The following is an 11,331-nucleotide window of genomic DNA, read 5'->3' on the forward strand; positions in this document are numbered from 1 at the left end:
CTAATGAAATTATATATAAACCTGTTATGTGAATCCCTATATAAATACAAAATCCAATCAGTTTGCAGAGTGACTGGTAGGGAATTACAACATTATTGAATCATGATTATTTGGACAACTTTCCAATCTTTCAGAGAATGCTAATAAATCATAAGGGAGTTGTGGATTTTAGCACAAATGATTAACGATAGCAGAAATCTGATCTCTCTTCTTCACCTGTTCATCTTTAAGTTTGGGAACCAGAAGAATACCCTGTGCAAAATATTGCTTGTCCTGTATGTCCTGTAATCTACCATGGGCAGTAATTGGGCCACCAGTCAGAAACAAGGCTGCCAGTGTTCAAAGCATGCTGACAACTGGAGTGGGTCTATGTAAGTAGAGAGGTTTTCAGATGCTGAACAGATATGGACAAGGAACAGATCACTCCCCTATCACAGGTAAAGAGAGAGTTGTAAGATTTTCCCTGAGGTATGGCCACAGAAGTGAAACTATGTACTGCCCCTCTTTGCAGGTTAAATTTCCTTCCTGTTTGCAACACAAGATTCAGGCAACCAAACAGAAAACTAAAAAGAAAGATCTATGGAGAATGTTTCACAAAGATACTCTAAAAATTGTTTAGCAGAACCCTTGGCAATCATTTGAAGAATAATGGGCACATTCAAAGGAAATGAGGATCTGTTTATGATGGGTCACACGGACTGGTATATTTGTAATTTTTGTACACAAGCAGCAGTGCAACCAATGTTAACTAATATGGAACACAGGTATACCTCTCTACTACAGCTTCTTCCCCCAGTCTCCACATCAAGGAATATTCCACCCATCAATATCAGTGTTGCTTTTTATAGCAACAAACATTATACAAACACAATTATTTGCCCTTTAGCCATGACTCAATCAAGAATCACTCCAGACTGTCCTCTTCACATATCACAGCTTCTCCCACTCAATTCACCATTTGGGGTGGGTGCAGGAGATTAACATCCACCTTAAAATTAAATAAAATTTAGTTGTTTTTGAAACAGCTCATTCCACCTGGGTGTCTTCAGTTTAGTAACTGAATGCCAGTGCATTTCAACATTTACCCCTACAGCTAGATGAGGTAGAGGAGCAGAAACTTTGGAAAGTTTGATGGGTTTTTTTTTTGGCCTTCGTTATTTAGAGCTGCAAGGACTAATAACAGAAAAAAAATCAATGTTTGAAATCTCACTTGAACGCATTCCTGGGACATAGGCTATGAAAAGATGGATCAGTGGTTTTCAAATAAACCAACTGATGCAAACATCAAATAAGAGTCTTGTGCCTTATTGAAGCAGTCCTATGGGAGACTACTTAATCTAAATACTTGAGAGCTGCTGGGAACTAGCCAGTACCTCTTCCTTAGAAAGGTGGATATTCGCCTCCTCCTCTATATGTGTAGGTACCATGAAGATGGGAAGATCATGCATAGCCTGGATCCAGCATGTAGACACAGTCATTAAAAGCAGTCCTCTTGTTCATCCTTCAGGATTCAGTGATGGAAAGGCTCTGAACTTCAGGCTGCTGGTATAGCTTGTATTAGGCTGCACAAAGCCATTCAGTGATCTATGAAAAATGAGTCAGTCTCTGTTCGTTTCCTAGAGGACAAAAACATACTTCACTGTAAAATATAGGCTGTTAATAGCACTAATTGTCAGGTTTATTGGCAACTTGTTAAAATGTCAAGAATTAAAGAAACGTTCTGGGCTGGGTTCTGAGCTTGGTAACACCAGTGTAAACGACATTAAAGCATAACTCTGTGCTCACAACAGATCTGAAAATCTTTACATTTGATTGAAACAGCTATCACGTATATTGGTTTCTTATCATTATGGCTTTTAATCACAAAAAAGCCTGGGCCACACTGATTTGAGGAAACTTGCGCTCTCTGTAGTTGTTATGTAGGTAAATATTGTGGTTTAAGTGCTAAAATGCACGTAGTTGAAAAATAATTATCCATAGTCTTAGCCAAGAAAAACTTGGCAAGCACTCTAATGCTGGAAAATTATGAAGCACCTTTATTTTCTTAAATAAGTAGGATTGGATAAAATATGTCAGTCAAAGACACCTTTTCAATTAGTTGGGTAAAACCATCTCTTTTTTTTTTAAAAAAGGAACATTTGCTCCAAATTTTGAACTAAATCAAACAATCGGTTTGTATTTCTTTATTTCTTCTGTGACTTTTCTCTCAAGGAAGCATATTTTCAGGAATAATAAGTAAGACAGCACACTTAGAGCAAATACTACAAAATATTTAAGGAAAATTAATTCCTAATGTATGTTAAATCAAGAATTGGACCTTAAATGACATCCTAAGTAAAGTTCATTTAAACAGAAGCAAACACACGAGACTTAAAGTGTGCTTAAGTATACTTTTATGATAGTTATTTATAGATATAGGTATGTGAACACTCATATATTAATATTTAATACTTCCTATACTGCCCTCATTGAAAAAATTCCCTTGTGTTCAAAATATTTTTGAATTAGCATAGTTTCACGATTTTGGTATGATTTTGAGTGGATACATTCCTGGAAATAGCACTGTGTTAACAACAATCTGTAAAATACAAAATAAAATATAAAATTCAGCTAGTGAGTTGTTCACTGCAATTCTCTCCCCTTCATTTTAATAACTAAAATTCAAACATTTTACTATAAATATTAGATGACCACTTGTTTTAAAATGAAGCAGTAATTTCTTAAGATGCAAAGTGTAATTGTAGGCTTTTCACATGAAAAACATTCAGTATTTACCTTTCTGTCTTGATAGCGTTGATAGAAATGATTCAGAGATTTCCTAATGTCACATGCAAATCTTTTTACATGGATTTTTCTTTTATGTAGCCTAATGAAGCTTGTTCTTCATTGTACTGTAAGATAAATAATGTTAATTCCTAGGCAACCTTCGCTAAAATAAATATGTTTTGTACTTTGTGGAAGACAGCAATTACTTTATCACGATCAAATGCAAAGTGTCCCAAGTTTTTCATCAGCGCGCAGTGAATGTTTGCCTTAAGATGTACTTAATATCAGCAACTTCACAAATGAGCAAATAAAAAACAGGCACTGATAGAAATGTGCTAAAAGCATTCCTTTTGTCAAACACAGTTAAAGTGCACCGTGCTTAGCGGTCTGTTGTACTCTGGGGCTAGACAGGATTACTCCACTTGCAGTCCATTCTATTTTAACTTATCAAGATTTTCTTGATGGGGATGAAGGGGATAGACTTGCAAATAGGATAAAACTTTCAAACTCTGGAGCTAAGCAGAATGAAAAAAAAATTGAGAAGCATCCATTTAACATAATCTTCATCCCAGAAAGCATGAGAGAATTGAAATATTTTAAATATTGTCAGCTGACTTATTGGTGCATGAAAGAAAATACTCCAACTGCAATGCCGTATTAAGCAAGGACCCAGTGGAGGCCTGGGAAGACTCGAGTTCTGGTGACAGATACTGGAGACCTGTTATCTTTGAATGAAGTGTTTTAGGGCCATTCCAACCTGAATTCGTGTATCCAGGTCTTTTGGTTAAGCTCAAAGGAGATCCAGCTGGTGTTCTGGCAGCACAAACCTCCTCATATTGCCTCCTCCATGTGCTCCAACACTGACTTAGATAGTGCACCTGTAGGATTGAGAAGGAATTTCCCCCACCCCACCCATTTGCTTTCAAGCTTGACCTATCTTGTTCTGCTGGGGTTGCCAACAAACGCTTAAGTCATGGTAGTGGTATTTTTTATCTTTATGCAACTGAGAATAAAATTGAAGCTACTAATTCATTCTATATGCAGCCTGGAACAACCACTACATCTTGACATGCTTTGCCCCTTTCCAGTTCAACTCAGTGATCTAAAGCCAATCGGTTCTGTTTCTCAATACTAATTCCATCATCCCAGAAAAGTTGGTTTTCTCCAGCTGTGTTACTAGGAAATGATAACAGAACACAGTGGAAAAACAAGCAAACTTTTTTTTTTTCTTTCAAGTTAAACTGTGGAGGTGCTTTGAAAGAGTTAAACCAAAATGTGACACAAGAATTTGTTCAGCCGAATTCTCAGTTCTATAGGTTTGCTCTGGAAATGTCATGGATTTCTGCCAGTCAGGTGCTGCAGAGGCTGAATGGATGATAAATGCATGCCTGGAGCCTGGGCTTCTTTCCTTGGTGCCTCATGCAAGTTATAAGGACATATTTTCCCCCCACCCCACATCCAAACGCTGTTCACTCTCCTCTGTTTGAATACTGATGAAAAATCATCGCCATGAACCTCCCTCTAATAAAAGTCCAAAAAGGGAATAAACAACTTAAACTCTTAACAACCATTTTCAGTTTTGTGTTGACTTCAGGATAGTTCACAGTGGAAAACTTCGAAATAAAACTTTCTATTTCATTAAAATAAAACTAAAAAAAACCCCCAAAACCCAAAGCCTTTCTCATGAAAAGCAGTATTGTGTGATCCTGATTTTGATTGTATAAACCAAAAGAGATCAACAAAAACAAGTTACCTGTAACTTACCCCTCTGACAGGAGAGAGAATCATTTCCTGTCCCTCGGATCCTGAAGAGAAGCATAATCAGTGCAGAGCAAGTTGAGGGAAAAGTCCTGCTGAGATGCAGGCTGCTGACAGCACCACTATGCAGGGATGGTGCTCATAACTTTCAGCTGCTGTCTCTCAAAAGACCATCATGTCCCATATGGATTGACCAAGCTGATGTGGTTCTGTCTCAGGAGCCTAGAGCCAAGGCTCAATGGAGACATGCCCTTTGGGGCTCCCCTCAACAATTTGGTTTCACATTCACTAGGCATCTTAAACTCCCAGGAGCCTTTTTAAAATCATAAGTATTATCAGAATCTTAATAGATACAGACGATTTTTTAAATAGTTAACTTCTATGCATCCCATTTCATGATGGAGAAATGTCACCCTCCTGCTCTGGTGCCTATCAGATGACATGACCCTACACCTACATCTGTCATCTGATGCAGTCAGGAAGAACAGGGTCATTCACAGGGTTGCTTTCCTGGGGCAGTCTCTCCAGCTTTGAAAATAAACATCTTGGCTTTTTCTTGACATTTCGTTTTGATAGCGACTTGAATGCACTTCAGCATTTGTCTAGCAACAGGAGATAATTGCACCAGGGTGAGATGATCTCAGAGGGCCCTTCTATCACACGTCTGGAGTTCCTGTTGGGATTGCTTGCTGCCTCTTGATCTTCTCAGTGATCTGCCATTCTATGAAGTATCAGGCAGCACAGCAGATGCAAACAATCTATTTTCAGTGAAGACCTCAGTTGGAATAATACATTCTTTTTGCATTTTGTTCTATCTATAAATCTTTTATATGGAAGCTTTAAAAAAAACAAGTAAAACTAATATGACATCTTAATCACCTATTTATTTTATATCTCAAATTATACATCCTACAGCTACAATATGAAAGTAAGCAAACTTAAAAAAACACACCAAGCTAAGTCTATAGTTATTGTATACACTCTAAGTTTTTCTGTATCATCAAATATTGCCTAGAGACTTTGAACAAAACTCTGCCATCTGTATCTATCATGCTGTTTGTCAGAATGGCAGCCTTATCATATTACTATTTTTTTAAGGGATAGGTTGCTGGCCTGTCACTCAACTCCTATCCTGTAGGCAGCTTTTTGTCTGGATTTAGCTCTTTCATCTCTCCAGCTATGTGGATTTCCACGAATTTAAACTCTCACCAGTCTAAGTCTTAATGGGTTTCAGAACCTTCCTGCCATTCCAACACATTAAGGAAGAGTCTCCAGGGAAAATGCCATGTTTATGTTGCACTGCACTGCCTCTTGAAGATTGCAGCACGCTCCCTAGACTGCCTTACTATGATTATATGGTCATGACCAGACCGCCACCTGGCCTCCACTTTGTTCTTAATTTCCTCTGTTTGGAAATTCACTTCACATGAGAATGAGAGGACAGAAAAGGTCTGAATTCACTTCAGTGTCCAGCTATTCTTGGGTGAGGCTAAAAAGGCAGATGTGCTGTTTTGTCCTTTTCCTTCTGCATGATTCAGGCAAGAATCCTTTACACCAATACTGCAAGGAAATTACAAGTAATGGCTCCCTCCTGATTTTGCTGATATGCTCTAAAAATAAGAAATCGAACAAAAGAAGAATATACATTCTTATGTAGGTGTCCATAATGCTCTACTGACAATGTGATCTTTACTAACAACTTGCTCCCTGGTTTGACATAACAAGCGTGCAACATGAGGTAGACGTGTTCACAACTTTGGTAGGTGGGTTGGTACTGTTTTTTTGGAACCTGTAGGGGTGTAATGAGGTGCAAATCTCCAAAGGCTTTATATTTAGGTTGGGTTTCCACATGGATTTAAGATGTATTCAAACATCTTGAATAAATTGAGAGGAGACCAGCCTTCCTCAAGACATTTGGCGCTTTAGATGCAACCAGAAACCAAAAGTGGAAAAGACTTATTGAAATGGTTCTAAACTTCAAAAAACAGTGCAATTTGGAGGTAGTTGTAGGAATGGGGACAGTTCAAGGGTTATAGAAATACAGAAACCTGTCTGCATGTGACCAGTTCAAACCTCTGTACCACCAAATCCCTTCACCACTTCAGTCAGCTTTGTTAGGTTCCCTCATGCTGAACACTCAGAAGAGTTAGAGTACCAAACTTAATTCATCTTACCCTTCTTTAATGTCAACATTAGATTTTGGTATCAAGATGAATCAAAAGGCTTTTACCTGCCAAGAATTGAGTCCAGAGTTCTGTATTTCTTCTGCAACAGCAGATAATTTTGCTCACACCTAAAGGATATGCTCTACTTTATGTATTAGTTTCTCATACAGTAGAAATCCAGAGACATGCAGTTAGGTCCCAACAATAAAAACAGGGGTGCTGATTGCAGACACTTGGTTTTAAAATAAATTCATTAGAAATTTAACTATATACAAGTACCCTGAACTTGTAGCTGGTTCCTATTTTTCTTACTGTCAAGCCCCAAATCATTGTACTGAACACCCTACCTTTCTGGAAGTGTGGTTGTGGATTTAAACTTTGTGTCTCAAGCCCATTCCTGAGTTAAACTGAATGTGCAAGTCTATCCATATTGGATTGAATCTGATCTCACACTGAGGCAGGTCAGAGGTAACTGTACTGAAGTCAACGGAACTGACCCTAACCTCATAACTTCTGTATCATCAGTTGAATTTCATTTACTTCAGTTGAGTTGATTTTGATTTACATAGATTGAATAAGATCAGAGTTAGACCTCATGTTAAAGTCATTATTTTTCTTTTTATTTTAGTGAAAACCCCAATACAGAAATTCAGAAATAGGATGAGATTTTTCTGCTAAAAGTACTGGTTAAATCTCTTTAAAATAAACACATGAAAAGTTTTGTATTGTCTCTATATCAAAATGCATGCTGTTAGCTAAGAGAGAGGAGAAATATTCTGCAGCATTAAATCATATTTTACAGTTCAATCATCTGGAAGATTTCCATATGTCATATTTACATTCACTTCCTATTTAATGCAATACAGATTTCTTACATGCATCGACCTTGAAAGAAAATAACATATGGAGAAGCCTATGTAGTTATTTTGTTTAATGAAATGGTATGCTTTTGTTTTACAAAAGAATTTTAATGGCAAGAGTGCAAGACCCTGAAACAAGACAGTGTTTCTTTAGATCAACCTTTTTCCATTTTCATTGCCAGCTCAAGCTGTGAAATAGTCCCAGAAAATGAGAAGGTTTCATGTATTCCATCCAAGTAAATGATTTATCAAATTCAGTAATCACAATGAATGAACATGAAGTTGTACTTGAATACTTGATACTCAAGCTCAGATATCCCAAAGTGCCATTTTATGGTCCCTGTGCTGGTCTTAAAAATGCAAGTCACTTAAATTCCACTCTGAAATGCTTCCTGATAATCAACTGCTGCTGTTGTAACCTAGGGTGATGTATAAATGCTGGGTTTCTGAGCACGGTCCAGTGACCTTTACAGTTAAAATGTGCAGTAGCACATGTTTCTATTGAAGAAAGAAGGATTATTTTAGGGACTGTAGGAGGTGACAAGATAAAGATTGAATCTGTGAGCTTCTAAAATAAATTTGGAGCCATAGTCTACCTCCCATTAGAACTATAAAATTCCATTGGATTGTATAAATCAGGATTTAGCCTGAAGAGTTTTGTGTAGTTTATGTCGAGGCATCTTGAACTGATGGAGCTATTGTGGAGCCACATGATTACGAATAAAAAAAATGCAAATAATTAAATGTAGCTATGTTTGTAAAAAGGAATGCTACAAACAGATTAGCTTTATAAGTCAACCATCACATTCAAATCTGGTGTAAGTAAATGCAGCTCTATGGAAATGCCTGGGTGGCATTCAATATGGTTCACAGAAAGTAAGCTGGACAGAAAAAAAAGCAGTCCTAGCTCTCTCTTACTACTGTCCCAAGGAAGGTCTGCATTTTTTGGCATGTCTCCCTGGCCTTTAATGGAGGATGTTTGGAGGTACACCTTTCAAAATGTTTCATTATCAAGAAGCTTGACAGAGTAACAGTTAAATTTCTGTGTATTTGTGTGTGTCTGTGTGTGTGTCTTAGCACCCTGTCTCTCGTTCACGTTAATCACTGCATGATCAAAAACTGGTACACTAATTTGCTGCTGAGCATCTAGGTAAGAAGACTGCTTTTCACAAATGAGAATGTTACAAAAGACCCCTACCAGTGCCCAGTTTCTACACTGGAGCAACACCTCTCTGCAAGCAAAATATGATGAAGTGCTTAAAGGTGGGAATGACTAATAATGCAAGAAGACTGTGATCCTCCAGGTAGACCTGTTGTTTACTGTTAGATTTGCCAACCTGGACAAAGGGCAGACTAGTGGCGACAAAAGCTTCAAACACGCTAGCGTACTTCATGTAACAAAGCAAAAACACTTGAACGCCACTTACTCTTCCTTAAATAACAAAGAAACAGTTTTTGTGTTCTTGACTCTTTGGTTAGTATCGAAAATAACTGTCCAATGCTGAGTAATTGCAGGGTCACCAGTAGTATTAACACATGTAACTTGTGGTTCAGAGGCAAGCCTTGTGGCTCCTGTCCCGGTAAGGACTCAGGACTTTGCCAGGATAGACACCTGTACTGATTTAGGGCAGGACAGCTGGGGTCTGGAAGCAGCCAAACAGTGTGTCCCTGATACAACACATGCTGCACACCTTGCAAGGACTGGTAAGACCCAAGCTGGTTGATATCCCTGGATTTGTACTGTGTTAAGCTGCACTGAGTGGGTTTATTGTCTCAGGTTCCTCATGTATAGTAATTCCCTAAACCTCCTTTTGTTGCATGGTGTAAATACAGCCTATGTAAAGTGCTAGTCTTTTTGCACATTCAGGCCATGCAGGTGAAGGTATTTCTCTTTCATTTTGAGAGGGCTTCCCAAATCCTTCATTCTGAAGTTTTGTTTCAAGCAGAAATCTTCTTCAAAGTCATTGGCTTGATTGCATTTTTGAATCAAAATGTGGTTTTGAGCTAAGTCAGTAAGACAGTGACTGTAAATCAGTCAAAGCTGACTGGAAACTTTTGGAAGAACAGTTCATGACCTGAATAAACCTGGCCTCAGTTTAAAGTTTGCAACAAAGTCCAAGGTAATTTGGTACCGAATGTTTCTTATGACACTTAAGATTCCATATCCATTTCCTTAACAACCAGCTCATCACTATTTATTGTATATATGGCTGTACCAGCAAGAGGGGCCACACTGAAGCACAGGCACAAACTTTAAAATTTAGACTTTATCTAGACACTGCTGTCTGCTACCTATAGCAATATCACTGTAGATTATGAGCATTCACTTGGCACTGCCTGCTACTCTTGATACAGTGTGGTCTTTACTCCCTTCCCTATATTCTGCTGACAAGCAGCTAATCAGTCTGACCATTTGCTGAGTGAGTTGACAACTGCAAGAACCAGATGTTAAGTTCTAGAATTTATTTTTCCAGTAGGGTCATTTAGGTCTCTGATTTGTTTCCTAGCTAGCTATTCTTAAGTCTTTTATCTGCCTTCTTGGCTGATTTCCATCAAAACAATAAAGCATTTATAAGTCTTAATTTCCCCATAATCATCATCTCCAACTGCAATTCCAAGAAGTCCGCTGTGTAACGATGTGAACGTTTTATTTCCCTTGCGAAAGCTGTGAATGAGGTACAGATTTTGTTATGTCAGATACAATATTTGTATCTTGTTTATAACTGCTCAAAAGAACATACTGTGAAGCTTCATTCACAGAATTGACATTTCAAATTTATCAGAACAGGATTTACACTCTGGTGCTTGTACAATTACAAAAGTTATCTCTGATGGGTGGAGGAACAAGTTTGTTTTGGGTGGAGTGAATCCATCCAAGTCTCCATGGGGAGCAAAGAAAGGACATGAAAACCTGGGATAGCCTTTGCAATCATACTGATAACAGACAGTCACCATGAAAACACTGGGGAAAAAAGAAATTAAACACCACGCATTTTCCTAGTAAGGGTTCTTATTCTTTGCTTACTTTCATCCAGAGATTAATTTTAAATAGAACAAACTTGCAAGAAATATATATACACCTTTTTTAGAGTGCAGTTTTCAAGCTCCGCATATTTTGGTTTTGCATGAAGGAAAACATGAAAAAAGAAAATATTGCCTGATATGTCAACTCTTATTTGTCAATATCTAACAGAACCGTAAGTACACCTTCAAATTACTGCTGCTTTCTTAGTAGATTTGTTTCCCTTAAGATTTGGATTACAATTCACTCTCTCTTTTGCAGTTCTACTGTGAAGAAGTATCTGGTTCTAACAATCCCTTTAGTTACTTTTCAACCCTTGATATTTACACGTGTTTTCAGACAATACTTTCAATTTGTTTTCCACTTAAGCTTGAAAAAATACTGTACAGTTTTGAAGGTGTCTAGAATTCAAGCGAGGGTTTGGATGGCTATTATGAAGATTTTCTGTAAGCACCTCATTTTTGATGAAATGCTTCAAGTGAATGAATCACAAAACATCCTAAAAGTTGTGTAAAAGGAGACTAAAGATATGGCACATTTGGCATAGCTTTCCATACAGCAATATGATGGTACTATCCTAATGTACAAGCAGTTCCCAAAAATACATTAGTAATTCTTCCCACCAACCAGACATTAGATGAATTCAGTGGTTCAGATGCAAATCCTGGCTCAGAAAGGCCATGAACTCCCAATTGCCAGCAGCAGATGAGGTGTATCACTGAAGAACCCTTTTAACACTTCACCTCTTTATAAAACTCTT

The sequence above is a fragment of the Pygoscelis adeliae genome, unplaced genomic scaffold (genome assembly GCF_000699105.1).
Source record: "Pygoscelis adeliae isolate BGI_AS28 unplaced genomic scaffold, ASM69910v1 Scaffold272, whole genome shotgun sequence".
Classification (NCBI taxonomy): Eukaryota; Metazoa; Chordata; class Aves; order Sphenisciformes; family Spheniscidae; genus Pygoscelis; species Pygoscelis adeliae.